General features: G+C 58.9%; 1 protein-coding gene across 3 annotated transcripts in view; it reads left to right on the forward strand.

Moving 5' to 3' along the window:
- The window catches only part of RBFOX3 (RNA binding fox-1 homolog 3), a 395456-nt gene that overhangs the window by 47612 nt on the left and 320451 nt on the right, over positions 1-27393 (forward strand). The window contains exon 1 of one of the 3 annotated variants that reach the window (XM_079131105.1): positions 9649-9815. The exons of the other annotated variants lie outside the window; for them this stretch is intronic. The gene's annotated coding sequence lies outside the window, so the exon portion shown is untranslated. Of the gene's footprint in view, positions 1-9648; positions 9816-27393 lie in introns of those variants that run through there. 3 annotated transcript variants of the gene reach the window in all.

Here is a 27393-nt window from a genome sequence, read left to right on the forward strand (position 1 = left end):
CCTGGGCAGTAGCCAGCCATCACACTGTGCGTGGACTCCAGCACCATCTGCACCAGTGAGATCATGGGCTTGGTCCCTGAGCCCACGGGGCTGGCGGGCGCGCGGAAGCGCCATCCTCCCCGCCAGCTCACCTTCACCCGTTGGTATTTATTTATCAACTCATGTGCTTATTTCTCCTCTCCTGAGGTTCCGAAAAAGGAGGAGCTGGTACGGAGGGGGTATTGAGTCAGGGAGAAGGTCTTGACTTTGCTGTGGCTGCCCAGCCTGGGGTGCAGGGTCATCAAGCACCAGCTCCCCTTCAGGGTCCTCTGTGTCAGGAGGGGAAGTTCTGCCCTCAGAGGGAGCCGGGCATTGGCGTGCGGGGCTCATTCACTCTGGACTTGCGGCGTGGTTGGGCCTGTCTGAGCCTCTGCTGGGGGGTTGTAATGAGCCCACTGCACAGAGCTGCTTCCTGGATGTGACCGTAACGCTGCAGGTTCCTAATGTGGGATGATGCTCAGCAAGGCGTGGGGGGCGAGTCTGGGGATGGGCTTACGGGGGCGTTGCAAAGTCAGTCATCTCCACGGAGAAGGCACATCAGGAGGGGTTGGCGTCCTTGGATTTACCGGTTGTCATGCACTAAGTTACGAGTGGCCAGACAATTGAGCCCTAGACTTGTGTTTCATTCTGCACAAGACCGGGGTGGCCTGACGGAGGCTGCTCCTTCCCAGCCAGGGTCGTGGCCACTAGCCATATGGGGGGACTGTGTGGCTGAGCACGGCCAGCCTGAGGGACGAGGGCTGCAGGTGCCAGACGCTAGTGGGCTTCTACTTGGCACACAGAGATGGATGTCCCATTGATAAATTCTTTTTTTTTTTTTGGTACCAGGGATTGAACCCAGGGGTGTTTTACCACCGAGCTACATTTCCAGCCCTTTTATATATTTTATTTAGGGACGGGGTCTCTTTGAGCTGCTTAAGTCTTCACTAAGTTGCTGAGGCTGGCTTTGAACTCATCATCCTCCTGCTTCAGCCTCCCGAGCTGCTGGAATTATAGGCTTGTGCCACTACATCCGGCTCTATTAATTATTTCTTATATGGATTAATGACCTGTAATAGTTTATATATACTGGGTTAAATAAAATTATTAAAATTAGTTTCACTTTTTAAAAACTTTAAAAAAAGGTGGTTACTTAAATTACCCATGTGGTCATTTGATATGTACCAGTGTGGCCTATTGGGCCAACTGGTCCAAGCTCAGCTCCTGGGGTGGCCCTGAGGTGCCCCAGGACTAGCATCTATGACTCCCCTTTCCTTGGTTCTGGGGTGCTACATCAGAGAGCCCCTGGGTGAGCTAGAAAAGCCTTCAGGAAGTGGCACGACTGCCTTGGAGAGGGCCCGAAGCTGTCTGTCTCTGGGTTTGCCCCGTCAGACACCACTGGAGATTTCGGGAAACACCCTCCGGCTTTGTAAATACCCATTAAAAAAATAAAAATAAATCCATTATTTTGTCAACCTTCACAACACCCCGAGCTTATAAAACGCCTCTCACACGGAGGTCTCGGAGCGTTGCATGATAAACAATGCATTAAAAAAAGAGAGTCGGCGCTCGCCAAGGGCCTGAAAGCCCCAGATCAGGTGCGCGCTTCCGGAAAGAAAGGCCCAAGTGGAGGCCTGAGGCCCGTGCCCCGCAGCCCGCCTAGCGACCACGGGAGGAAGTGCCAGTCACACCCCGAGCTGGAGTGTCGCTGGCAGGTGATCCTGAAGCGAGGACAGAGAACGGAGGGGAACTGCTGGAAGCAGCAGGAAGGAGGGCGAGGTCAGGGAGAGAGGGGCCCGAACGCGGCCACAGGCAGGGGTCTCCGCCAGGAGCCAGGGTGCGGGACCAGCCCTCGGCCGAGTCTGGTCTGTGCCCACCCGGGTGCAGCGGTCTGGAGAACCCGCGTCCCCCGGCTGCGGCTCGGGCTCACCTGCAGCGCGGTCGAGAGCGGGCTGGGGCTCCGAGGCTCCCGGCGCAGGTGGCGCATTGTAAGCTCTCTTACTTTTATTTTTCCATTTTTGACACTGTCCTTCAGTTCCTCTTCCACGCTCCCCGTTAAGCTGTTAAATCACTCCATTTATTTAGTGCGAGTGTTTCTGAGAGCTCATTTTTATCTTGGTGAAAACCAGGCTTGCTCATGGGCACATAATGAAATTGCATAAATATACCCTTAGCTTGGAATCTAATTTATTTTTCCTGTTCATTACGGGGTAGAAGGCCATTATGAAATGTATAACTTTTTTTTTTTTTCCAGTGCTGCAATTGAAAGGCTGTGGCTTGGGTTCTTTTTATTCTGCTGATTTCGTCCTGATTCAATTTGAAGCTGGTTAGGGCTCAAACACTGGAGCGTAATTGACAAAGATCAGTGTGGGTTGTAATGCTAACGTCTCGTCTGCCCGTCCTGGGCTCAACAGGCTGTGGGTTCAGGAGCAACTCCAGGGGAGGAGCCAAGGCCTGCAAAGCTGTGGGCCTGGAGCTGGGGAGAGACCAGGGAGAACTTTCTCCTGGCCAGTTGGCACATGCCCTGTCTCAGTCCAGAGTGGACTGAAGTAGAGTCCAACGGCCCACGCTGGGGGAGGAGGGCAAGGGACATGGCTGACCCCAAACTCTCAGAAATGCTTAGAAATTCCTTGAAGGACATGCCCCCTGAGCTCTGCTCTTAGAGGTGGGAATACCGAAGCATGAAAGTTGGGCGGCCTGGACACTGGCTGCGTGGCCACCTGGGCTCCCCTTCCCAGCTGGCTCTTGCTCACTGAGACTGTAAACGGGTGGCATTTAGCGGGAGCTGCAGGTGGTGCCCTGGAAGCGGCCGCTCAGGCCATTCCGCCTGGGGATGGTACGTTGGTGGGAAGAAGGCAGAAGGACGCCTAGCAGGCTGGGGAAAGTGGTGCGTGCCGACAATCTCAGAAGTGGGGTGGCCCTGCCCCACGAGGAGGCCTGGGCTTCACATGTCTCGACGCAGCAGCACTGCCTCCCTCCCCAGGCACCTGGGCCTCCCCTAGTCCATCTGCCCATGCAGATGACCGTCTTCCACATGCCGAGCACAGTCGGGCTCTGACCGCATCGGAACCCCGGGTCCTCCTGGGGGCCTCCAGCAGGAGGAGCTGGACAAGGCATCCCAACTCTCAAGCAGGAGCTGGGCTGGACCCTAGCATCACAGAAGTGCTCACCAGGCCCAGCAGTGTCCTCTCAGAATGGTGAATGACAACCCCTGAGTGTGTGTGTGATCCCCCACAGAAGGGGGGACCATCCTGGGTACACCAGGATCTCGTGAAGAGCAAGAGGTGACAGGTGCCCTTCAAAGTGGCCGAGAGCAGCTCCACTGTGCCTTCCTGTTGCTGCCCTATGACCAGAGCTGCCAGATACAAGCAGGGGTGCCCAGTCGAATCTGGACTTCAGATGAGTGACAGACGGCTGCGTGTACAGGCGTGTGCCCAAGGTCGCATGGGATAGCCACCGAAGAAAAACAAAACAAAACAACCTTTGTTGTTTATGAAGATTCAAATTTTACTGGACACCCAGGGTCTCCATTTGCTGAGCCTGATGACCCTTCCTTGGAACAGCAGCAGGAACAGAAGGCCTTCGCTTTGAAATCACTCCCTTAGCCACTAAAAAATTCAGTCACATTAATTATAAAAGTGATTACTTATTCATGGTATGAGTTCCTACAGAAGAGAATTGGCTCTCCCGCCCTTCAGAGCCATCCTTCCAATGGCGGGCCTCTTCTGCAGCCCACATGCGTATGTTGTCACACCCGACAAATGTGCCCGACACTTCTAGCTTTCTTGGGGAGAATCCCCCAAGTAGACCCACTGGAGCAAAGTATATATGTATGTATTACTTTACAGAAGGTTGAAAGTATTTACAAGTCTTTCACACAAATATGTGGGGACCATTTATTCTACACTCATACCAACATCAGCTATTATTTCTTATGTTTTTCAGGTAAAGTACACAAAACAGCTCCTTTTAACTTGCATTTCTCTAACTCTAGGAAGGCTGTGTCTTATATTTTCTTGGCCATTTGTGTTTCCACTTCTGTGAACTGCTTAATCACATACTTTGTTTCCGTGGAGTCTTCTTAATTTCAGGGTGCTCTTTACATATAGGCATTCTCAGACTTTGAATATTTCACACTGTTGGGATCGCTTCCGGAGCCATGTGGTCAGACTATCACCTGACATTTGGGTTTAGACCTGAGCCTTTAGTACTGGTGGCCTTTAGGTCCCTTGAGAATCATAGAAGTCCCAACCCCACATGGCTACCTTTCCCCTGCTGATCTCATCCTGGATCTGAAGGAATGATATGTGGCTTGAGAGCCCCGGTGAGTGCATCTGTGCCCTGGAGCTGCCCTGGAGGAGCCCACTTTTATTAACCTGCTATCATAGTGTCCACGGAAAGCCTGGTCCAAGGCACGGAACTGGGCCTTGGGAGCAGGTGGGGAGTGTTGAGGCTATCCTGCCCTGACCATGGTCTTCCCCACCTCCCCTAAATTCATTCTGTAACCCCACAGGGCCATGGCTTGAGGGCTGCAAGGCAGGAAGGAGGGGGATGGAAAGGAAGGGTCCAGTCCCCGAATCCACTGTAGCAGGAACATTTGTGCATGCACCCATTCACTCAGCAAGGCCTTGCAGAGAGCCCGTGAGGCGTGCACACAGAAGACAGACCAACTGCGGCGGCTCCTGTCTGCTCGGCTCACTGGGGGCTTGGGTGTGCAGCCCAGCTTACATGGAGGGGCTGCCTGTGTCACTGCTGTGCCCCAGCTGGGCTGAGTCCCGAGCACAGAGACCTTGGCCTGCACCCCATCACCTGCACCTCCTCTCCCTTGTGCCTATAGCCACAGCACATTCAGGAAGAAGCATCTTCTTGGGGTCGTCGGCAAGCCCCGTGCCTCACCGCCACCCCCGCTGGTTGGTCCTCTTAGGACACTGCGCTCAGCTCTGTGACTTGCTTTAGGATTGGTAGTGACCATCTGGGACCAGCCTGGCCTGTAAGCCAGGGACAAAGGGAGTCACATCCACAGCTGGTCATCGCTAGAACTGGGAGCATGGGGGACCTGTCAAGATGCTTGCCTGGTGGCTCGAGAGTAGACCGCCCCTTCCTATGGAGAGGCAGGACTTAAATCATCTGAGGGAGTCCAGTGTTCAGCATGGCTGAAGAGTGAGGCCTGCTGCCGTAGGCCATCTATGTCCCCACGTGTCTAAGTCCTTACCCCGCCAAGGGAGGGACTCTGAAAATGGTCTTTGCAGGTGTAATAAAGATGAGGTCATCCTGGATTAGGTGGGCTTCAATCCCAAGACCACCGCCCTGGTAAGAAGGGACACAGACACAACAGGGGAGGCCATGTGGGGCCCGAGGCAGAGCCGGCGGGGCTCAGCCACAGTGGAAGGATGCCAAGGATTGCCTGCCACGGAGGCTGAGGGGGCAGGAGGGTCTCCTCTAGGACCTTTGGAGGTGGTGCGGCCCCGCTGGCACGTTGATTTCAGGCTCTGGCCTCTGAACGTCACTGGATAAATCTGGGTTGCCTTGAGCCACTGAGGTTAGGTCAGTTGGTTAGGCCTGGGGGCAGGCCAGTGCCCACCTTCTGGGTCTTTAAGGGCTAAGCCAGGCGAGGACAGCAGACACCCATGACTGGTCCACTTAGACTCTCTGCTGCCTCACTCAAGAGGAAGAAACCGGGGCGGGGGCCTGAGCTTCCCAGTCAGCCGTGGGTCAGGAGCCGGGCTTGGTCCTCTGTCGGTCACCTTTGTCAGGCCGTGTGACCGTAGCTGGGTGTGTTTAAGTCTACGTGAGCAGGGCCGTTGGCGGGTTCACAGGACACCCAGGGGGCCACGCTGGCCTGTTTCCTTGGACCACACAACCGGACCTCTGGAGCAAGACAAGGTCCTTGAGGCAGCGGTTAGGAAAATGGGATATCTGGGCCACACTGCCTATCCCAGGGTAGTGGTGCCCCCTGCAGACCCCTTGGGGCCAGCTTTATTCTAGCCATGAGTGGACGTGTGGAGAGAGGACCCTGTGGAGGTGGACCACGGCAGCTGCTGGCCGTGGTCAGGGGGCAGAGGTAGCCAAGTAGCCCATGTGGGGAGGACTAGCCTCTTCTCCAGCAGCCAGTTTGGGATTGAGGGCGCAGCAGGTCAGGAGAAAGAGGGATCAGGGGCCATCCCGTGCTCCTTCCCATCTCCTGGGGGACCAGGCCATCCTGTTCCTTGGAGTATCCGCAGGGCGTTCGGCCCAGAGATGCAGATGGCCAGCACCACAGGCTCCCCTGGCACAGGAGGCCGCTTTGCCTGATTTGGGTGAGCCCCGTGTCTTTGGGGGCTGGTCTTCCTGTCCTGCTTTGTGACCCCACAGCTGATCTGCCAGCCCAAGGAACCCAAGGGCAGCTGGGCCACATTTTGTGCTCTAGGCTACCCGAGGCCTGACACATTTGGGGTGACTCGATTAGGTGACAGGGACAAGAGTGAAGGAACAGGAAGGCTAAAGGCAGCTGCAGTGGCAGGGCCACTGCAGGAGCATGTCAGGCTGGCCTCCTGGCTCTTAGAGGTGACCGACGCTGGTCAGTGAGGCAGAAGAGCAGCTTCCAGCGGGAGGAGAAGTAGGCTCAGCTCCGGGGCCAGTTCTCGGGGTCTGAGGGGGCCCAGGGCCTGGCCGTGGGCCTGCTGCGGATGTCCTCACCTGAGGGTGAGGTGAACATGCAGGTGGGGGTGGCAGAGCAGACGGCCAGGACCTGTGTCCTGGGCGCAGAGAGGAGCTGGAGGCTGGCCCTATGAGACACACACTCACGGGGACAGTTGGTGGGTCCCAGCCTCTGCCGTTTGCAGCCAAAACCAGTTTAACAAATGCAGCGGGGTCACCTGGTCCAGTGTGCTCATACACAGCTCCCCAAGGCCCAGGGCCCCAGAGCGCACCCTAAACTGGGGCCCTGACTCCTGTTCTCCCTGGGTCTGGCCTCCAGGCACTTGTCAAGCTGACTTCTGTGTGGGCCAGGATCCTCCTGTCTCTGTCTGTCCATGGCAGGTTGCTGTTTCCCTAGAGGACCTCCCTAAAGCACAGGGAGAAAGCCAAGTTGAATAAACCAGGAAGATCGGATGCCTGGCAGCAGCAGCGACCTTCGGTAAGCACAGATTTCCTGTTCCAGGACACTGCTGCAGGTCTCTGTGGGTCAAGGGGCTGGCATGGACTCTGGCGGTTCATTCTCGGTTCTTGGTTTCCAACCAAGCTCCAGGGACCAGCGGTGTGGAGCAGCCTCTGGCTGGTCCCCAGGGTCCTGGTGCAGAAGCAGAGCCCAGCTGAGCTTCCACTTCAAATTTAAGGGACATGCCTCCTCCTCAGCAGAGTTGGATGTTAGCTAAGGGACCTTTAGGATTCAACTCTCGGCCTCCCTGGTCTCTCACCAAGGAATGGCTTGCTCTTCAGACCACTGCAGTCTTAAAGTCTTGAAAGTATCTTACACAACTTCTCCCTGTAGGGAGGGGAGGTCAGCCCCCCACCAGCCACCGGCAGCCAGCTCTCTTCAGAGTGACATGTCCTCAAGTCAGATCACGTTTTTGGTTTTTTTGAGATTGTAGAATTTGGACTAAAGAGAGAAATGAAGTTTGTTTCCAAAGGGCATTTTCATATTTAATGCTTAGTTGCAATTTTCTGTGTTGTAAAATTGTCCTCAACTGTCCTTTGCTGTCCTTTTAGTATCCTTTGGCTAATTCAGTCATTAAAAAATGACATTGTAAAAGAATACTTAATGATTTGGTATGATATATAGTTAAATGGAAAAGACATTACAAAATGGTATGTACAGTATGATCCCACTTAGTACCAAAAATACATATTCTCTGCATAGGGAAGTCTGGGAGTGTATATATGCTCAAAATGTTAACAGGAGTTATTTCGGGTTAGTGGGATTATGGGTTATTTTTATTTTCTTCTTTTTGCATATGTGTAGTTTCTAAATTTTCTGCAGTGAATATGTATAACTATTATAATAAGGAAAAAATTAGAACCGCAGATCTTGCCAGTGGCTGCCTGGACTCCCTGACCAGAGACAGCGCAGGCGGCCCCTCCTGCGAGGCAAGGCTCCTGCTGGGTCACTGGGGTCCTGGGCGGGGGCACACTGAGAAGTTCCCTTCCCATTCCTGAGTGCCAGTGGCTTTGCGTCTGCGGTGCCCTGGCTGGACGCGGCGGTCGCTAGCTTGGGTTAGTGTTGAAGTGCTGGGAGCGCTTTTCAGACAACCTCCGACCCAGCCAGTGGGGGAAAGCAGGAACCCCGAGGGTGCAAGCCGAGCTGGGCTCACCGGCGGCCCCGCCCCACCCTTCTACCTCGGTGGACCAATGGGTGGGGGGGCATGGTGGGGAGGGGCCAGCTCCACGTGGGCGTGGCCTGGCATGGGCGTGTCAGGGCGTGGTGTGGGCGTGGCCTTGGGTCCCACTCTGGGTGGGGAGACCGAGGACTCTGTAGTCTGCCGGGCGCTGTGCCTGTCCTCCAAGGGGTAGTGAATGGAGGCTCTCCGGTAGAGTGCAAGTAGCGTGGTTGGGTTCAAATCCCAGTTGCCCACCAGCTAGTGTTTGGTGATCTCTCTGAGCCCTAGCTTTCTTCCCTAGAAAATCAGAGGCACTGCCTATTTCACAGTGATGTGATAATTACATGGAATACTGAGGGGCAAATACCCAGCCTGTGGCTTGAGACGGGGCAGGTGCTGAGCAGGGATCCCTCTGAGGGAAGGTGGGGCACCCCTGCTCTGTACAAACCAGGGAAGTGCTCCTGAGGAGCTTCGGTGCATCCGCTGGCGTTCAACACCAGACAGCTCCGGGCTCTTCCCATGGGAGCTGCCCCTTCCCCGACACACGCGTATGCACACGTGTTTAATAGTCGCCTGATAAAGCCACTGAGCAGGACCTGGTCCCTGCCTTGTGTCCCAGGATCCTGGAAGTCACTGCAATCCTGCAGGGGATTTGAAGGTTTTGAGGCTGTGACTCTGAGCCTGATACCCTCTTCCCTCATTATCAAGAGGAGAACGGAGGTGAGGGTCCCAGGCAGGCCTTTCCCGGACAGTGACTGTGTGTGGCTGCCTCAGTGCCTCCTGAAGGCCTGGGGTCGCCAACACCGACCTGGGTCAGCATCCTCTCCAGTGACGGTCCTGTGGGCCTCCCTGCCTGCAGCCTTCCTCCTGCTCTTGCCTGCATCCAGACACATCTTCCCACAGTGCACATCTCGGCTGGGCTTGGCTATAACCCACTCCATGCTGCCCAGGCTCTGCATGGAGTCCCAACCTCCAGAGTGACTCTGCTGCGAGCCAGCCCCACTCTGCTGGGGACAAGAGGTACACAGATGCGACAGAGGAACCGAGCCTGGCTCCTCTCCTCCTCCCCCCGTACCACCGTTCACATTCAGATCCACTCCACGTGGCCTCTTCTGCTCCAATGACTGTGCGCCATATTGGGGAGGTCAGGGGAGAGGTACCAGGGTGGTTCTGGTGCTGCCTGCCTCAAAGCTATTAAACGAGGTCTCACAGAAACCCCAAACACAGCCTGGGGCCACTTGCATTCAGGTCTGCCCCACTTAGTGCAAACCTGAGCCCTGACACAGCAAAACGTGGGCATGAGTCATCAGATCAAGGGGGACCCTCTGGTGGAGCAGCCTCCTCTGGCTCGGGAGCCGCCGAGGCCTGCTGAGGAGCCTCTGAGGGTGCAGGAGCTGACCAGCGCCATGTCGCTCTGAGACAAGGCGGATCACCGGAGCAGGATTGGATTTACAAAAAGTGGTTGGACACAGATTTTCAGGAACCCATCTGGCTGGATAAGAGGTAGAGCTGTTCCCTTTTCTAGATTCCCGGGAGGCTTATGTTCCCGGGAGACTGGGTGTATGTGCTGCCAGAAGGGGTTTTATTTTTAGCCAAATGTGAGAAGGGGAGGGGGTCCCCGGGGGAGGCGTCCCAGGCTGGCGTTGGGACCTGGCCTCAGCGGCCTTTTTACTTTTGGGAAAGGTGCTCTCTCCTGCAGGCGCCTGCGTGGGCTGCAATGTGGCGGTGTGGCGTGAGCGGATGCCTGCCTCCCCGTGCGCTAAGATGAATACCAAAAGCAGCCAGCCTGCACGCTTCTAAATTTACAGGGTGCCTGTCCTTCGCTGGCTGCTTTGAAGCAAAGCTGCCAGAGATGCAGAGATGCTGAGGCTGGCCAGGACGGCAGCCGCTGCCGGCCCTCTGGCTTGCTCGTGCCTCCCACCCCCACACCCTCAGGCAGCCTCCTCAGGGCCTCAGGACCCAGCAGAGGCTGGCAGGTAAGGGTAGGCCCTCTGGGTTCCCTCCTCCTGCAGGCAGTGCAGCCTGTGTGGGATCTAACTGGTGTCCGGGGTTGGAAGCGAGGGCTGTGCTTCTCTGTGCAGCCTTGTCCAGGAAGGGACTGCTGGCTCTTCTCCCAGCAGCAAGCGGGATGGCCCACGGTGATTGTGAAGGCCTGGCCTGGCGGTGCCCTGGCGTGGAGGGCCAGGAGGTACCACCCACACCCTGCCCCACTGCTAACCACCATGCTGCTTAGAGTCTACTGTGCCAATGGGCCTCTGTCACAATGCCACTCACCTTGGAGGAGCTGCTGCTGAGCCATGTCCCTTCTCTGGGCCCTGCATGCAGCTCGCTGGGATGCGGCGTCCTCTGTCATACTTGTCTTGTCTGGGCTGTGTCATGGTTCCCCGAGTCCTACCATGGGCACCTGAGGGCCGGGACATCTCATCTGCCTCTGCAGCCCCAGGACCTGCACAGGTGGGCAGGGAGTGAAGGAGCTGCCCTCCACTCTGGCTTGCAGGGTTGGGTTGCCCCTCAGTTCAGAATTGCATGAATAGATTCCATCCCCACTTAAAATGAAATACTGTCAGTTGGCCCCGGCGAGCAGTGGCTGGCCTGAGATGGGGAAGTCCTGGCCCTGGTCGTGGCCTCTCTGCCCCAGCAGGCCTGGACGCTTCGCCCTGGCTGGACGAGTGCCTGGGTGTGTTCACTCACCGAGAGCTGATGGCAGAGGCGTGTGCTGTTAGGAAACTGAACTGTGAGTGGTCACCCTCTCCCTAAGCACACCAAGACAGCTGTCTCAGCCCTGCAGGGCATCAGGACTGTGCGCCTTCTAGACCTGCAAGGCCAGGGGAGGCAGGCCAGGGTGCCTGCCTGCTGAGGTGGGGGCTGTGGGCATGAGGGGGGCGTGGGTCTTGGAGACTGGATCTGCACAGGTTCCAAGGATGGACCCTGGGCCCCAGGCCCAGGGAAGGCCTTGATGCGGGGGAAGGGGGTCTCACTGGCTCAGCCTTTGCCAATCACCCTCGATGGCTGCTGGACAGTCTGTTGTGGACTAGAGGTTCTCCCTGTCTTTGCTTTTGTCTTGAAAATGTTCTGCCCAGTTGGATTTTCATCTTTACTCTGGAATTTTTTGAGTTTGGGTTTCTTGTCCTGAGTCGCGTGGGGAAAGCTCTGACTCTTGGAGGCACTATCCCTGCTGGGACAATACAGTTTTAAGCCAGAGAAACGGTGTGGGGGACTCACCTGGCGTGGTCTCCCCAGGCTCCACCCTGTCTGCCTGGCTTCCCTGGGGCGAGGACGGAGGGAGCAGGCCCCCGTCTGCCTCCTCTCTCCATGGGGGACGCCCTGTTGGAGAACCCCTTTTGTCAGGGCTTCTAGGAGTTCTGACAGGCCTGGGCTGTGATGTCCCGGCCTTGCCTGAAAAGGGCCAGGCTGCAAATGCTCTAGTGTCCTGTGCCCAACGACCTCGGCTGCAGTGACCAGCTCTGCCACTGTAGCCTGCAGGTGGCCGTGGGCAGTAAGGACGCTAGTGGCCGTGTGTCGGTGATGTGCTGTTGGGAAGTCGGCCATTCCTCTCCAGCTGTGGTTTGCAGACCCCTGTTCTAGAACCTCCAGGGTGGGAAAGGACTGTGCCCATCGCCATCCCTCTGGTGTCCGTCCTCTCCTCCCTCCTCCCTCCACACACAGCTGGTCTTTTGCTCCCTGCCTGGGTGTGCCCCAGACCCCAGGTCACCTCCCTGGGGCTCTGGATCCTGCCCTCATGGAGAAGGCCCTTCATTGACGTGCAGTCTCTAATTGGGTCAGTGCCAGGTGCCCCTGGACTTCACCCAAACCCCGCCTCCATTTCATGGGTCACTTGAGTGCCCTGCCCCTCCTCACTTCAGGATGGGCCACCTCACGTGGGCACCACACCTCTGCCCCACTGCCCGCCCCTCTCTTTACCTCCGTCCACTTCTCTGTAAGACTCACTCCTGAATCCTCTCTCCCGTGAGCCACCCTGCTGGCCCCGTGGATGCTTGAAAACGCAGGGCTCCCCCGAGCTTCCTCCTGCCTTCCCGGGAGGGCAGCCTGGCTCTGCTTTCAGGCCTCAAATCCACCAGAGCATCAGGTGGAGTCCCTGGGGTGTGGCAGCAGACACTTGCTGGGCCCTGCAGCCTATGGTCAACACACAAGGAAAACGAGACCCTGCCAGCCAGAGTTTCCATTTTGGATGGCCGCAGGCCCCTGGGAAGTCGCACCAACAGCTCGCAGGACCCTGGGTGCCCTTCATGGGAGTCGCAGGGGTCTTGGGAGGAAGAGCAGACTGACACTCAGCGGGGGTGTGCCCGCTCTGCCCGCCCCCGCATAGTCTGCTGGACGCTGCTTAACACGCCCGCCTCTGCTGCCAGGTGCCTCGCAAGCGCCTCCCTCTGCAGGGCTGCGGGCACGGGGGGTGGGGTGAGGGGAGGAAAGCAGCCCCTCCCAGCAGCTCCCGCGCCCCCTGCCGTCCCTTCCCTCCTGAGTCGCCGTGTCCTCTCCTTGTAAGGACACGGGTCATCTTGGTCAAGACACCCCTCACTCCGATACAAGCCTGTCTTTTAATTACATTTCCAAATAAGGTCACATTTTGAGGTACCAGGGTCAGGGGTCCAGGCCATCCTTCTAGGGGGCACGGTTCAAGCCACAGCGAGCCTTGCCTGAGGAGTTGGGAGGCGGGCAGCCAGGCCGCAGTGCCTCTTGCTGGGACCCCGCTGCCCTCCCGTGTTGGGGAGCCCCTCCCGCTGGCCGCTGTAAGGAGGTGCAGCCTGACAGTAGACTCACCCACCCAGAGGCGGTAACAGGCACACCCTCCCATTATTGTGGCTGCCAGCGCTCCAGGACCAACTGGGTTTACAAAAATAAAGTCGCATCATCTGCTGCCTGTACCGATCCCCTTAAAGCAGGTTATTAAGGGGAAGTGGGGAGTATCGGAAGCAGATGGAGGAGCCCTTGATTTGCATAAGGTGCCATTTCCATGGCTCGGAGCCTCCGCAAGGCAGTGATGTATAGAAATACACACACGTGAGCCGCGTCTGGGAAGCAGGCACACCGATCAGCTACCAAAATAGGTCCAGGAGAGCCGGCCGGCGAGGGCTCGCCAGAGGGTACAAAGCACGGCTGGCCGCAGCACAGAAGTCCGGGCACAGCGACAGTGTTGAGATTTCAGCTCCAGGGATCTTATTTGTGTGCCGGCAGGACGGGCGTTTCTGAAAGACCTGGCTTTTCTTCTCTCTCTCAGAAGGGCGAATGGAAAAAGAAAAGAAGGACAAGAGAAAGGGGCACGTCCTCCCCAGCACGCTGCCTTGAAGACGCTGGCAGGAAGGAACGGGCAGCTCTCTGCCGCCCCAGGTGCAGGCAGGGGACGGGGAAGAGGAGCCGACCCCTCCTCTGTGGGCAGGCAGCAGATGAGGCTGGAGAGGAGGCAGGGTCCCGCCAGGAGAAGGGAGGTGGAGGCAGGAGTGGGGGTGGACAGCTGACCCTGGGCGCTGGACACGGTGGCGGGGCCAGCCTGGCTGGCAGCGGGTGAATCCTGGTCTGTATTAGGCCCTCTGCAGATGTGAGGTGCATTTGCACCATGACCCTGGATGACCTGTCTGGAACTGGGTTCAGGGCTGCGTCCAGTCCCGGGGACGGGGCTGAGCCGAGACGGCAGTGCCCGCCGTCCCCCTCCCTGTGGCCGACCCCACAGCTCTGCTGGTCAGGCGCTTCCTGCTCTGTGACCTGGCTCAAGTGGTGATGGGGACCACTCTGGCACCTGGGCCAGGAAGTCCCTGCTTGCATCTGTCAACAGGGCGCTCAGAACTCCGTGGTGACTCCCTAGGAGCTGGTGTCCTGGGAAGGTGACAAGACACATGGATGACAGTCCTGGATCTCCCCTCTTGGGAAGGAAGTCGTAGGGCTCAACACCATGGTCCAGCCTCGCAGACGAGGCTGGCTTCATCGAGAGCCACGGGGTGCCGTCGCCGCGTGGTGACTGGGGGTGTTCTCGTTCTGCTCTGGCCACTCTGTCCCCTTCACAGCGCCTGCTTGTTGCCGGGAAGAGGCCGCACTGGGTGACATTCTCAGTGGGGCCACAGAGCCACTCCGGTCTCCCTGGTGGATGGAGAGTGGAGGTGAAGGTTAGAGACCCCCTGGCCCCCGCCCTGGCTCTGGCTGAAGCATACCAGGGCCGTGAAGTGACAGAGGGTGCGGCCTCCTGGGTCCTGAGTCTCCAGGGGGCCAACCTCTGAGGCCCAGGGGGTGCGGGTCAAAGGGGCTCGTTGCAGCATGTGGCTTCCCCCACTGGACCAGCCGCTTCCCAGGCTTTCCTACCATTGGCTCTAGGTCAGTGATTTCCATGCTGGGAAATCCCCAGCGTCATCAAAAGAGATTGGGTCAAAATTCCAAAATGAATGTCATCCCTTTGAATTGAGATTTATGTATAGATCGTATCAACGAGTCAAAAAGGAAGCGATTCCTAGGACAATAACCCTAGCTGAGGCCGGCGCAGTGGCACACCCCTGTAATCCCAGTGACTTGGAGGCTGAGATAGGAGGTTGACAAGTTCAAGGTCAGCCTCTGCAACGTAGCGAGGCCCTAAGCAACCTAGTGAGACTCTGTTTCAATATAAAAATTAAAAGGGCTCAGCAATGTGGCTCAGTGGTAGAGCAGCCCTGGTACAGTCCCCAGCACTGCAGAACACAAACCCCATGCTCAGGAAAACAGATGACGAACGCTTGTGTTATGATATACTTTCTAGAGCGTCCCCAGTTCCTTTGAACATCGAGCTGCCTGGTGCATAGCAACCGTTCTGAGTTACATGTTTGTGATTATAGAAGACTTTTCAGAGGTGTGGATGATTCTGGAATGGAGGTGAGAGAAAGTGCAGTGCTTCTGGGAAGGAGGATGGAGGTCTTTCTGGCTTTTCAGAAAACTGTTGTGGACCTTGGGGGAGGGAAGTCAGGCTGCTGGGCACCATGGTGGTCTTTGCCTTGTGGCTGATTCTGTTTTGGGCAGACTGGTGCTCTGCCACCTGATGCAACCATGGCACTTTAATTTATAGCTGTGTTGTCCCAGGGGCCAGCTTGCTCCCGGGGATGTTGGGCTGTGTCTGGAGACATGGTTGTTATGAGTGGGGCTGGGTGCTACTGCATTGTGGGTCAAGGCCAGGGTGCTCTCAACGTCCTTCCTGCATGGGAGCCCCTGCCCCAAGAGTGATCTGGCCCCTCATCTCCTGCGGAAGTGGGAAACTGATTTTCCAGGCGTCCAGCAGGGTTGGGCTCCCTATACCTTCAGCTCCAGGACTCTCATGCTTGATGGTGAATCACAAGCAAGGCCCCTTCTTAGCCAGTTATGCAGACCTGAAGTACTTGGTGATGACCCCGGACATTCTGCTGGAACCCACCTAGGACACTGGGAGGCAGCGCTGGCCACTCTGTCCGGGCTCAGGGTGAACTGGGTCTCCTTGAGACATGTTCCTCCCACGGCTCTGCCCCGCCGCCCCCCATATTCTGCACACTTTAGGGGAGGGGAAGGGGCTATGGCAGCTCAGGGGTGGCATTCTGGGGAGGGGAATGTTGCTGCCCCCCAGGGAAGTCATTTGGCAGTGACAGGCCAGGGCGGGCCTGGTGCTGGCCCTGGAGCCAAGGAGTTTCTACAACCATAACAGGTTGCAAGAAGAATGGGCTTCGTGCCTCTGTTGAGCTGCCAGCAAGGAGAAACCTCTAGTAGATGCACTGGAAGCCACTGGCCACCAGTGTCCGGCAGCATTGGTGATGCTGGCTCTGGGGAGGGTCTCCGACCTGGCCAGCAGCCCCTCGGCGCCCTCTGGCCAGCTCCTTCCCTGTGCACACAGGGGTGGTCAGTTTATTAATTATCTCAGAACTCCCACAGTCCTGGGCTCCTCTCTCTCAAGCAAGGCCAGAAGGCCCTGACATGGTTTGGGGACCTCCTCGGGATCCGAGGGGCTCTAACCCAAATCCCTGACTGGAAGGATGGAGAAACTGAGGCTCAGGAGGAGAGACCAACATGGCGGTCCTGAGCGCAGGTCCCAGATCCGGGCCTCAGGCTCCCAGGAAAACAGCCTCGCAGTGCGCCTGACTCTGCGCTGGTGACACCGAGGCTGCGGGGGACAGCGAGCTGAGGGCGTGGCGCTGCGGGTGGACCAGGTCACTGGGCTGTTCTGGACAGGAAGCTTCTGGGCAGAAGGGCACCCAGGCTCACAGCCAGATGGGGGCCTCGCCCCCGCTGGTGGTGCCTTCCGTCAAGCAGGTTTTCCTCGGTAGCCGCTGGGTTCTCTCCCTGGCACTGCACGGCCTGTCCCACACCTGGCATCTGTGTCATTGCCTGAGCTCACCCTGGGCTCTGTGACCCTCCACAATCCCACGGATTCCCCAGTCACCTTGACCAGCTCGCAGGGACGCCCGACTGCAGAAAGTGGACCCCCTCTGAGAACCCCAGACTGACCAGGAGGGCAGCTGCACAGGCCGCCAGGGCACAGGTGGCCTCCCCCTCTGCCTGGAACTGCTGAATAAATCAGGCTTTTTTGGGGGGAGGGGGCCTGTGCGTGCCAAGCAGGAGCTTTACCCTGAGCTGCGCCCGGCCCCTCAACTCACCACCTACAGCTGCTGGGCATGGAGACTGGCTCGGGCCTCATGCGTGCAGCTCCTGCCCCGTCTTGCGGCTCTGGGTGTCTGAGTTCCACCCAGATCCCGAGGTATATGCAGCTGGAAGTGTGCCTTCTGGTGACATCGGCTCCCGAGATGCCAGGTGGAAGGGCACAGGCACAGGTGAGCAGGGGTGGCGACCCCCGCCGCCCTCGGCTGGCCTTCCTGTTCAGGCTTCTGGGCGCATCTCTAAGTCCCTCTCCGGGAGCATGGGCCAGTGTGTGGGAGAGCACCCGAGGGAGCGTTCGAGCAGGGAGGGAGTCTTCAGGGCCGCTGGGCTGGGCACAGGGATGCCCTTAGCAGGAGTCGCTGCAGGGCCTCCCTGCATGGGGCCGTTTCAGAAGGACAGGCTCCAGAGCGTGCCCCTCCTGGACAGTGGAGCAGGCCGAGGCTGCAGACCCTGCGGCACTGTCGCAGGGACAGAGTGTTTCCGGCAGTCCACGTGCCTTCCTTGTTGGGACTGCCCTCCACAGGGCCTCTGCTGGTCCCGGCCTCCTTGCTGGGCTGAGGCCAGCTTCCTTCCCCTTCTCTCCTGTCCCTGCGCGCAGCCCGTGACTCCGTGGTAACTGGGAATTCTCGAGGCCACACCATGCAAGGTGAAACTATTTAGGATTTTAAAATGACCTGAAATAATTTATGACTTGAATGACCCAAATAACTTTTGCTAATTTATATTAGCAAAAAATGTACCTTAAGAGTATATAAATATAGAGTCCCAGCAGGACTGTATAAAAATACTCCCCGCTCCGCCCTCCTCCACGCCCGCTCTCCTGCACGCGAGAAATCCCAGAGCGGCCAATGCCGCTGATCCCGAGATCGCCGCGGGACGCGGAGCCGAGACTGTGCTGAGGGCCCAGACTCGTGCACAAGGAGGCCCACCTGTTCCGATAGCGGGGGGGACAGAAACCACCCAAACACCATGGCGGGATGTGGCGGAAACGCAGGGCTGGAGCATGTCACTAGGCAAATGACAAATATCCTGATAACGTTTACACAGCACAATCTCTTGGAACATCATCCAATTAAAAATAAAACAGATTTCCGGCCATGGGGGAATGTGAGGGGAAGCTGAGGGCCCGTGGTCTTGGGGGGTTCAAGGCAGCTCAGCCCACAGCCACTGTCCAGAGCCCTGCAGCGTGGGTGCCTGGGGAGAGCTCCTGCCGTCTTGTCCAGGGGGCATCTGTTGTGGGGAGTAGATGGCTAAGGAGAAGCCAGAGCAAGGGGAAGAGTGTGTCCAGGGGATGGGGTGCAGGGGCTGTGCAAAGGCTCTGGGGTAGCAGGTGAGGAGGCATGATGCAGGACTGCCCTGGGCTCCTTGTGGCAGAGAGTAGGAGCCAGGCAGCCTCCGAGGCCAGCAGTGAGCGCCTGCTACCATCACATTGGTGTGCTTGACTGTCATTTAAAAAAACAGACGTTTTTGGTAAGAGCTTTAATGAGACGGAATTTACATACACCTGTACGATTCACCTGCATCGGGGACACAACCCAGTGGCTCTAGTGCCTTCTGAGCTGGGCAGCTGTGGCCCGTGCTGTGAGCATGTCCTCGCCCCCGCCTCAGCTGTGGCCACCTGCCCCCGCCCCCTGCCAGCGCTGCTACCCCTGCCTGTGGATCTGCCGTGCTGCTGCTTCCTGCCTCGCGGCCACCACCTGCTGTCTCTGGGCCTGGCTTCTGCTCCCACCGAACCCACGTCTCATAGTCTGTTCATTGTTTAATTGTCACTGGTGCCCAATTCGTCCCTAAATATTTTTAAGAGAAAAATAGTCTGAGTCCTCTCTAGCCAGGAAAAGGAAATTCAGCTTCCTTAAGGAGAAGAGGATGCCAAGGCTCCTGGCCTCTCCTCCAGCCTCCGCCCCATACCTCCTGTGGATTCCAGAGGCCTTGGGAGCCTGGACCTCAGGCCCCTGCCTCGTGCCCTCGCCAGGCTAGGGGTCTGGGAGAGGGGTTGGCAGGCGGGTCTGGGGGCCACAGAGGGGGATTTGGGCTCATCTTCCTGTGAGTCCAGCCGGCTGTCCTGAGCCCACCATCCGGAGCGCGAACCTCAGGCCGCTCCTCAGTCCCAGTGTTGGGGGAGGGTGGCTTCCCAGTGGGCACCCAAGTGTCTGGTGCATGGTCACTTGGGCCGAGCTTGTACTTATTTTCTGATAATTTCCTTGTACTCTGGCCCCAGCCCCTCTGCTGGACGATGGCGGGAGCAGAGCCTGTGTTTGGGGACACCACGCTCCCTGCTCCTGCCATGCCTTCGTCACGCCACGCCTTCCTCCTGACTGAGGGAGAGAGGGAATGCCGGCCCATTTCACAACCGCAGCGTGTGAGGCCAGAGAGGGTGTGCTCCTTGCCTGGAGCCTCACAGCCTCCGCAGGACAGCCCTGCAGCGGGAGCCCAGCCTGCCCTGGCCCGTGCCCCACGTCCCGCGGCTGCGACGGAGGTGCTTTTGTCTCCATCCTCTTTTATGGTTCTGGCCTGTAAAATAAGGCTCTTATTTTTATATCGCTTTTCCTATTATGATCTCAATAATGCCTATTGTAGAAAAAGGAAAAATTACCAAAAATCTGGAAGAAGAGAAACATCATCCATCCATCGTTCTGCCGCCCCAGAACGCAAATGTGCTTCTCCCCAGTATTTACTGAGCGCCTACTGTGTCCTGGCCTGTCCCAGCAGAAGGACCGGGCTGAGTGGCTCAGATGGGGTCCCTGCCCTGGCCGCTCCCGGGCCCAGAGGAGTCCACCCTGGTTCTCCCGGCCTTCGCTCCAGGTGAAAGTCCACTCGGGCTTGACTGTCTAGTGCACTGGGGTCCCTTGCTAAGGTCCAGTACTCCAGTGGCAGCACTGTCCGCGCCTCGCCCGGGGCCAGGCCAGGCCTGTGTCCCCTGCACGTCATGTGCTCACCCGCATGCTGGGGAGCTGCAGGCAGGGTGACTCTGGGCCTTAGTAATCGTGTGACCTCTGTAGCTGGGACACCGCAATCGGATGGCCCGTGAGGCGAGGGCCTCTGTGCAGACTCTCATTGTGGGCCGAGTGGACAGTGGTCTTCGGGCCTTGGCCACAGGAGGTGGCTGGTTGCCCCAGGTGCTGGTCTGCCGCTGATGTCCTGCCCGCTTGGCCACCCAGCCGCCACTCCTAGGACCCTCTGGCAGGAGGAGGACCAGCCCTGCCCTGGGTGGCCGTGTCGGGACTCTGAACAGAGCACAGCTGGCCAGGGCCAGGCCCCAGAGGACAGGGCAGCCTGGGAAGCCCTGCGCAGCTCTGCCTGCCCGGGAGAGGGCTGGAGCCCTGCGAGCCGCCAGCCTGGCCTCCTACACTGCCTCTCCCCTGGGCCTCCACGGCTTGGGTTCCTTCCTGCACAGGGACACAGGCTCCCAGCTCTGGGCATTGCGGCCCACTCTGGACGGGGAGCTGAGCCGACTTGGCTCCTGTCTTTGGGTACTGCCCCAGGCTCTGCTTGGGACAGTTGCTCCCTGATGTCACCTTGGCTGACATTTTGGCCACTGTGGCCAGGGCGTGTGCCATTCCAGGAGTGTCTGGGGAGGACTCTTGGGCCGAAGCTCTAGGTGTGCCCGCGTGTGCCTGTGTGTGCTGCGGGTGCGTGTGCCGAGAGGTTACGAGCAGGTGCCCGTGAGCCGTAGGCCCCTGGCCACACTTGGTGCGTTGGGGACGAGCTGTGTCTCGTGACCAGACAACCAAGAGGGCTCCGTCGTTCTTGCACTCCTACAAAGCCGCCAGGCCCCTGCCCCGAGGGCCCCTGCGTAGCTCACGCTCACAGCCCCTCAGGAGCTCGCCGTGGCCGTCTCGGCCACAGTACAGTTGACCACCTGTAATCTGCCAAGGGAAGAGGCCGGGCAGGGCCCAGGAGACCAGCCGAGGCTTCCCTTGTCCTTCCAGTGGAGTCACAGGGACAGCGCCGACTCTCCCAGCTCCCAGCTGTGACCGCAGCACAGAGCAGAGCCAGTGGGAGCCCCCAAGCCTCGGTGTCCAGAGCTTCCCCTGGGGGTCGGTCACATGGACAGGACTGACCCTACGTGGCCCTCCAGAGCTTGGGCTGGTACCGTGTAGCCCGAGGCCCCCGCCATGAGCCACATGGAGGCCCAGTCTACCTGGGGTGGCCCAAGGCCCGGGTGGGCAGACACTGATCAGGCAGGATGTTCCAGGGGCTGAGAGGTGACCTCCCAGGATCCAGGGACAAGGGTCGGGCCTTATGGGCTAGGCTGACATTCTGCTGCTTGGGACTTGAGGGGTCCTGAGTGCAGAGGAGACAGGAGGGTGAGGGGCGGGCCAGGGGACGGCCGCCTTTCCAGTGGGAGGAGGAGGTCTGTGACATTCCCCTCCCCACTCGGACTCCGTCCCTCCCGGAGTCTCGCCCTCCCTGGCCCATCGCCAGGCTGGTCTGTCCCTCCCTGCTTCCCTTTTGGCTGTCCCCTGGCACCTGTGGGAGCCGCACATCGGCCTCTGCGCAGCACAGGAGCCCCGGGGACGCAGCGGGGCTGTGGGCTCCCGAGGGCCCCTCTGCTGAGGCCTCCTGTTCTTCAGGGAGCAGCATGGCACCAGTTCCTTCCTGTTTTCAGGGTGAGTTCAAGGTTCAGCGTCCTAGTTCCTGAGCTCCGGGGAGCATCTGTGTCGGGCCGGTGCCCTCAGGGTTTTGGGGAAGCCGCCAGCCCTGGACTTGCTTGGCACTTCACGGGCACCGTGTTCGGGAACCTCATCCCCCGCATGGGGCAGCTTCCTCCTCCTGGGCGTTTCCACCACAGCGCTGCTCATTGGGCAGCCTGGCCTTCCCTCCTTCAGAGGAAACGTTCCATCTCTGCCATCTCCGCCCTCCGTACGATCGGAAAACAATCTTCCAAATTGTTTCTCTTGAAAGCAGGAAACCGGGAACATGCCTTGCTGGGCCGGCTGCCAGGCACGCGGCTCCTCTCTGCTTTTCATTCCTGGACGCCTTCCTGTTGGTCTGCTTGTTTGATCCTCGAGGGAGTCTGGGAGGGGAGCAGGGGCTTCAGCCCTGGGCTATGATGGGGAAACTGAGGCCGGGCCATCCTCCCAGGGGCTACTCCTCCCTGGCCACCCTTCTGGTGAGGAGCAGGATGCTCCCCGCGAGGCCCCAGGCCCAAGTTCCCTGGCCTTGGGCTTCTTCCAGCACCATCCGTCCTGGCGAACCAGTGCCCGCAGACGGCATGGCCGGCAGGTGGGCTGCCCGGTCCCTCGTTCAGCTTCTCCCGCACGGTGTGGCCTCCCGATGTTCCAGCTGCTGTAATAGACGGTAGCTGGCCGAGCACTCGGACGCGTGATAGATTGCTTGCACCGCTTTGCCTTGTGATTAATTTCCCATAATGGTCCTCTCTAACACCAAGGCGAGAAGAGGCGAGGGAGAAAAAAAACCTACATTATCCACTTTGTGCTCGGAGTATAAATGAATTAGATTTAATTTCTGTTTAATTGTTTCCATAGCTCAACCTCTGCAGACTTCACAGGATAATTTATTTTGCAGTCCTGGGGAAAGAAGGAAGGCGGGAGGGAGGCAGGGAGAACGCGCGGCCCAGCCAGGGGTCTGCCTGTGGATACTGTTTAATTACACCTGATAGTCTTATCTCCGTGTAATTACGGGAGTCTCGTCGGCTGCTCCGTCTGCTTCCGTCTGCACTCCAGGGATCGATGCCGGGTCAGACCTGGGGCCAGCAGTTTTCAGGGAGGTGAGCCAGCGGCCGGGAGCAGCGCTCAGAACAGGAGAGGGCTCCCAGAGTCGCTGGTGGGGACATGCCCTCACAAGTGGGAATCTCCCAACCGCTGCCAGAGTGATTGCTGTCCCTGCCCCATGCCGCCTGGGTGACCGTGGGGGACCCCCTCCCTCCCTGCTTTAGTGTTGGGGTTCCAGGCCGCGGTTGGTCCGATGGGTTCCGCAGCGCTGTGGGTGGTTGGCGTGCATCCTCAGGCCTCTCCTGGGGTGCCCGCGGCGGCACCGCCTCTGCACTGCGTTCCCGGAGCCCGCCTGCCCTGCTTCCTTCTCCCTCCTTTCTCTGTGGGGGTTTCCACCCCCACACTTCAGTGTGCGGTGCCGTGGCCTTGAGCCTGTTCACCTTGCTGTGCACCATCACCACCAGCTGGCGCTGGACTTTCATCCTCCCCATTTCAACTCTGTCCCCAGTGAACACTGACTCCGCACCCCTGCCCCAGGCCCCGGCCGCCCGACTCTGCCTCTTGGTGAATCTTCCTGTTCTGGGGCTCACACAGCACTGGGCCTTTCTTCTGGCTCCTCCACGCAGTCTGATCTTTTGGAGGCTCACCATGGTGTGGCAGGGGGCAGCACTGCGTTCCCTTTGCCAGCCGAGGGACCGTCCACTGCATGGCCATAGCACACGTGGTCTATCCATGCACCTACTGGTGGACCTGGGATCTTTCCAGCCTGTTTTCTGAGGACGAGTCTGGGAAGGCCCGAGATGGTCCAACTAGCTGCTCGTAGCTTCTCATTCAAGTTGGCTGGGCCGTGATCTTGGGGCCTTGTGCGGCCGAGCGTCCCTGGCCTCTCTGGGGTCACCTCTGGCCTCAGAAGCTGGAGCAGAGCTCTGGGTCTTGTGGGTGTCCTGGGCCATGTGGGTCTGCCTGGACGTGAGGATGGGTGATGGGCACCTTTGAGCCGGCTCAGGTGGCCTTCATGTGGGTCGGGGCCTGTGCCTCTGTGCCTAGGAGCGGAGCCTCTGGGGATTCCAGGGCAGGGGCTGAGCCAATGGGGTGCGTGCTGGGGAGCAGGGCTGCCTTGGGCGGCTCAGGGCTCGGGCCTGGCTTCTCCCAACTCAGCGCGTGTCCCTTCTCACTGTTTATCGTAAGCCCTGTGGGGACAGGAGTGTTTTAGGCAGTGGAAATAGTTCATTTTTCTTCATTTGTTGTGCTGGGCATTTGCCATGCCCAGAGAATGCCGGCGGCTGGGGCAGCAGCTGGTGCTCCTGTCCGGTCACCCGCGCACGTGCTCTGTGTCCTAGGCGATGCTCTTGGTCACAGCAGGCAGAGCAGGGGCTCGGGGCTGGAGTGTGAGACCTGGACTTGGGTCCTGGTGGCCAGCGCCTTAGGGGAAGCAGTTTCTGGAAGGATGGCGCGTGCCCTGCTGGGGAAGGCGTGGCCTGACCTCCTGGCTGTGGGGGCGCCCGGCGTGCCAGGTGGTGTGCGGGGCCCCGGGTGGGTGGTAAAGGGCGGCATCCTGCTCTGCAGGGGCCTGACCTGCTCCTTAGTACCTGCCTGTGGCAGAGCCCGCGGACGCTGCCCGGGGAACCGAGGAGGGCCAGGGGTGATGTGGGGGTAGCGTCGAGTGAACCAAAGAAATGAACAGGTTTGCTGGTACAGAAGGGCAGGGAGAACGTTCTAGACTGAGAGGCGAGCAGAACAGAGACAGAGTAAGAACAGTGAGACCAGAGCTGATGGGGTCCGCCTGCCCCCGTGGCTGGGAGCTCTTCTCTGCTGGCTCTTCTCTGGTAACCCCAGTGTGGTTACTGCCGTGAGGCTCACGGAGGGGCCGTCTGACGCAGCAGGTCAGGGGGACAGTGGCTAGATGCTGGGCAGGGGCTTCACAGGTCCCCTGGAGAAGCACTGGTTCAGTCAGCCCTGTGTGAACTACTCTGCACTGTGTCCCGGGCTGTAGGCTACGCCCTGAACGTCCTGCCGGGAGAGCACAGCCTCTGCCCCCGAATGCCCCTCTCCCCATCCGCTGAATTCTGCCTCCACCAGCGCTGTTCAGGGGGACCCATTCCTATCAGATGCACTCTGCAGAGCAACTTGGCAGAGGCCGGCCTCTGCCTCAGGATGCCCGAGAGCATGTTGCTGAATCCAGATACCTCCCAGCCCCTACAACAGGGAGGCACGGCTAGCTGGGCAGGGGTGGCGTCCCACCTGGGGTTTCTAAAACGTCCCTGCCTCCATTCTTCCCCACCAGGTCCTAAGAGAACAGTGCCACATGAGCTGTGTGGCTTTAGCAGGGTTTCGTTTTATGCTGCGTGAGGAACCATCTCACGCTGGCCCTCCTGTGCCCGGGTGCTGGGGCATAGAAGGGCTCTGGCATGCTTGAGATGCCCAGCAGCTTGCGCTAGAAGCGGGGTGGCAGGGGGCAGGGTGGAGTCCAAAGAACTCTGCCTGTGGCCCTCCGGCCTGTTGGGCAGAGGCTGCAACCTGGCCGAGGACATCACTGGGCATCACTGGCATCCAGGGGCTGCTGAGGCTTGAGGAGGCTGCGGCTCTCCAGGTCCTACTCAGACCACCTGGAGCGAGTGTGGACATGACAGGCACCACACTCTGTGAAACGGGTGGTTGAGATTCACCTCTCAGGTCCTGGGAGGCCGTAGTGAAGCGGGACCTGCCCACTGCTCAGACCCGTGCTGTGTGACTGAAGAGAGTGACGTGTGTGTGCTGGGTCAGGAACCTCCCCACGGCAGGGCTGGACACAGCCTGCCCCAGAGGGCTGTGGCCCTGGAAGGCTGGAGTGGAGCCCTGGGTGTGGGACTCAGCAGGGGAGAGGCTCCCAGGGTGCTGGCTGTTCCCTCCCACTTGCCATGGCTTTGGGTTTGAGGGGGACACCACGTCCAGACGACTCTAGTTACATGGGCCCCACCTGGCAGATCTGTGGTGGAGGGCCCCTCCCCAGCATCCATTCAGAAAGTTAGAATATCAGGGAAGAGCGCTGATTGGTCAGGGTGAGGTCACGTGCCCATCCCTGGACCAATCACAGTGCTGTAGGACTGGCAGGGTGGAGTCACATGGCCACCCCCAGAACAATCATGGTGCCTCAAGGATTGGCAGGGCAGGTCATCCGCCCATGGTGTGTGGGGCGTTTTGACCGGCAGCCCTAGAATCCCAAGGCTGAATAGAGAAACGGGCTGGTTGGTCAGCACACAGCAGGGACCGCAGGCGTAAACCAGCCTCAGAGGTCCCCGAGGGCAGTGTGTCCAATAGAGGAAACTCCAGGGAAAACAGGTCTGGGCATTACGGTGCCCACTGTGCCAAGGGCCCAGCACTCTGCTGCCTCTCTCACGCCACCCAGGGTTCCCTAGGCTGCGGCCCATGGCTCTCTTGAGTGGCAGAGGACTGAGGTGTGGGGACCAGAAGCCTGTCTGGACCACCAGTTGGGACGTGAACCCAGGCAGCCTGGCTCCAAAGAGGCCCCTTCACCACCTTGCTGTGCATTATCACTGGGAGGCTGGGCCCCCTGGAGGTCGGGCTTAGCCATGGTGGCTGTGTCGCGTGGTGGCAGGCACCAAGTAGCGATCACCTGACACATGAATCCCTGCTGACCTCATGGCTCACCTTGGGGTCACCTCTCCCACTGTCCCTTTCCTGCCCACCCCACTCCATCCCACCTGGACAGAACTGATGATTCCCCTCTGCTTTCTACTGAGTGGCCTTGCTACTGAGCCCTCCGGCACTTATTGCATTTCCAGAACTTTCTTCTTGTGCAGGACTAAGATCCTCATGGGCAGGACTATTGTCCATATGTCACCTTTGTGTTTCCAGCCATGGGCATGTGATGGACGTGTAATAAGTGGCCAATTAATAGCTAAGTGAATAAACAGGGTCTCACACTGCACAACACACACACACACACACACACACACACACACACACACACACACCCCAGCTCACCTATGTGGGTGTCAGAGCGTTGTGAACTTGCAAACACCCACTTGCCCCAGGAGTCCTGTCCTTTCTTCCCTTGACCTCAGGAGGACACAGCCCAGCTGGCGGCTCTTCCATGCCCTCTGTCAGCTGGGCAGGTGTTCTGCTGACCTTGGCCGCTCGGGTGCACGGTGGCAATCCTTGCAGGAGCGTCCACCTGTGAAGCCTCAGAGGCTCTCTGGAGTGGGGGAGGTTCGGTGTGCGGTGGGGGTCTCTCTCCCTAGGATGGGGGGCTGAGTCTGGGCTCCTGACTGTGTGGACTCTGCCTCCTCCACCTCCCTGCACCGGAAGCGCCTGCCCGGGGGCCCACTTGGAGGGGAGGTGGAGTGAGATGTGCTGGGGCCTCACCTGGGGTTTCCAGGTGCTTGCCTGGAGCCCTGGCTGCCCTCTGCTCTCCTCCCCCGCACTGGCCAGCAAGGTGAGGGCCCCCAGGAGAAAGTCCAGGGATGGGTGCCAAGGAGACGTCCTCTGCCCGCGTCCCCTCCATTAATCATGGGCTCGCGGGGGCGCTGGGCCCTGTTTAAGATGCACCGGTGGTTCCGAGGTGAACCAGGCCTCCCCAGGCTCGCTGCTAATCTGCTCCCTCCGAGACAGGCTACCTCGGGCCTGTTAATCACTGGCTGTAATTACAGCCCGAGTTTACACGGGGAATGTTAATGGATGCCTCGGATGGAGGGGCTGCCATGCAAGGTGCCCCGCTCCCTGTGGCCCCCAATGCCAAGGTTAAGGGATTTGGCAGGCCTGACGGTGCAGAGAAATGAGTGTGGTCTGAAGGTGTGACGCCCATACAGGGGACA

This window comes from Sciurus vulgaris (genome assembly GCF_902686455.1).
Source record: "Sciurus vulgaris genome assembly, chromosome: 3".
In the NCBI taxonomy this organism is placed as follows: Eukaryota; Metazoa; Chordata; class Mammalia; order Rodentia; family Sciuridae; genus Sciurus; species Sciurus vulgaris.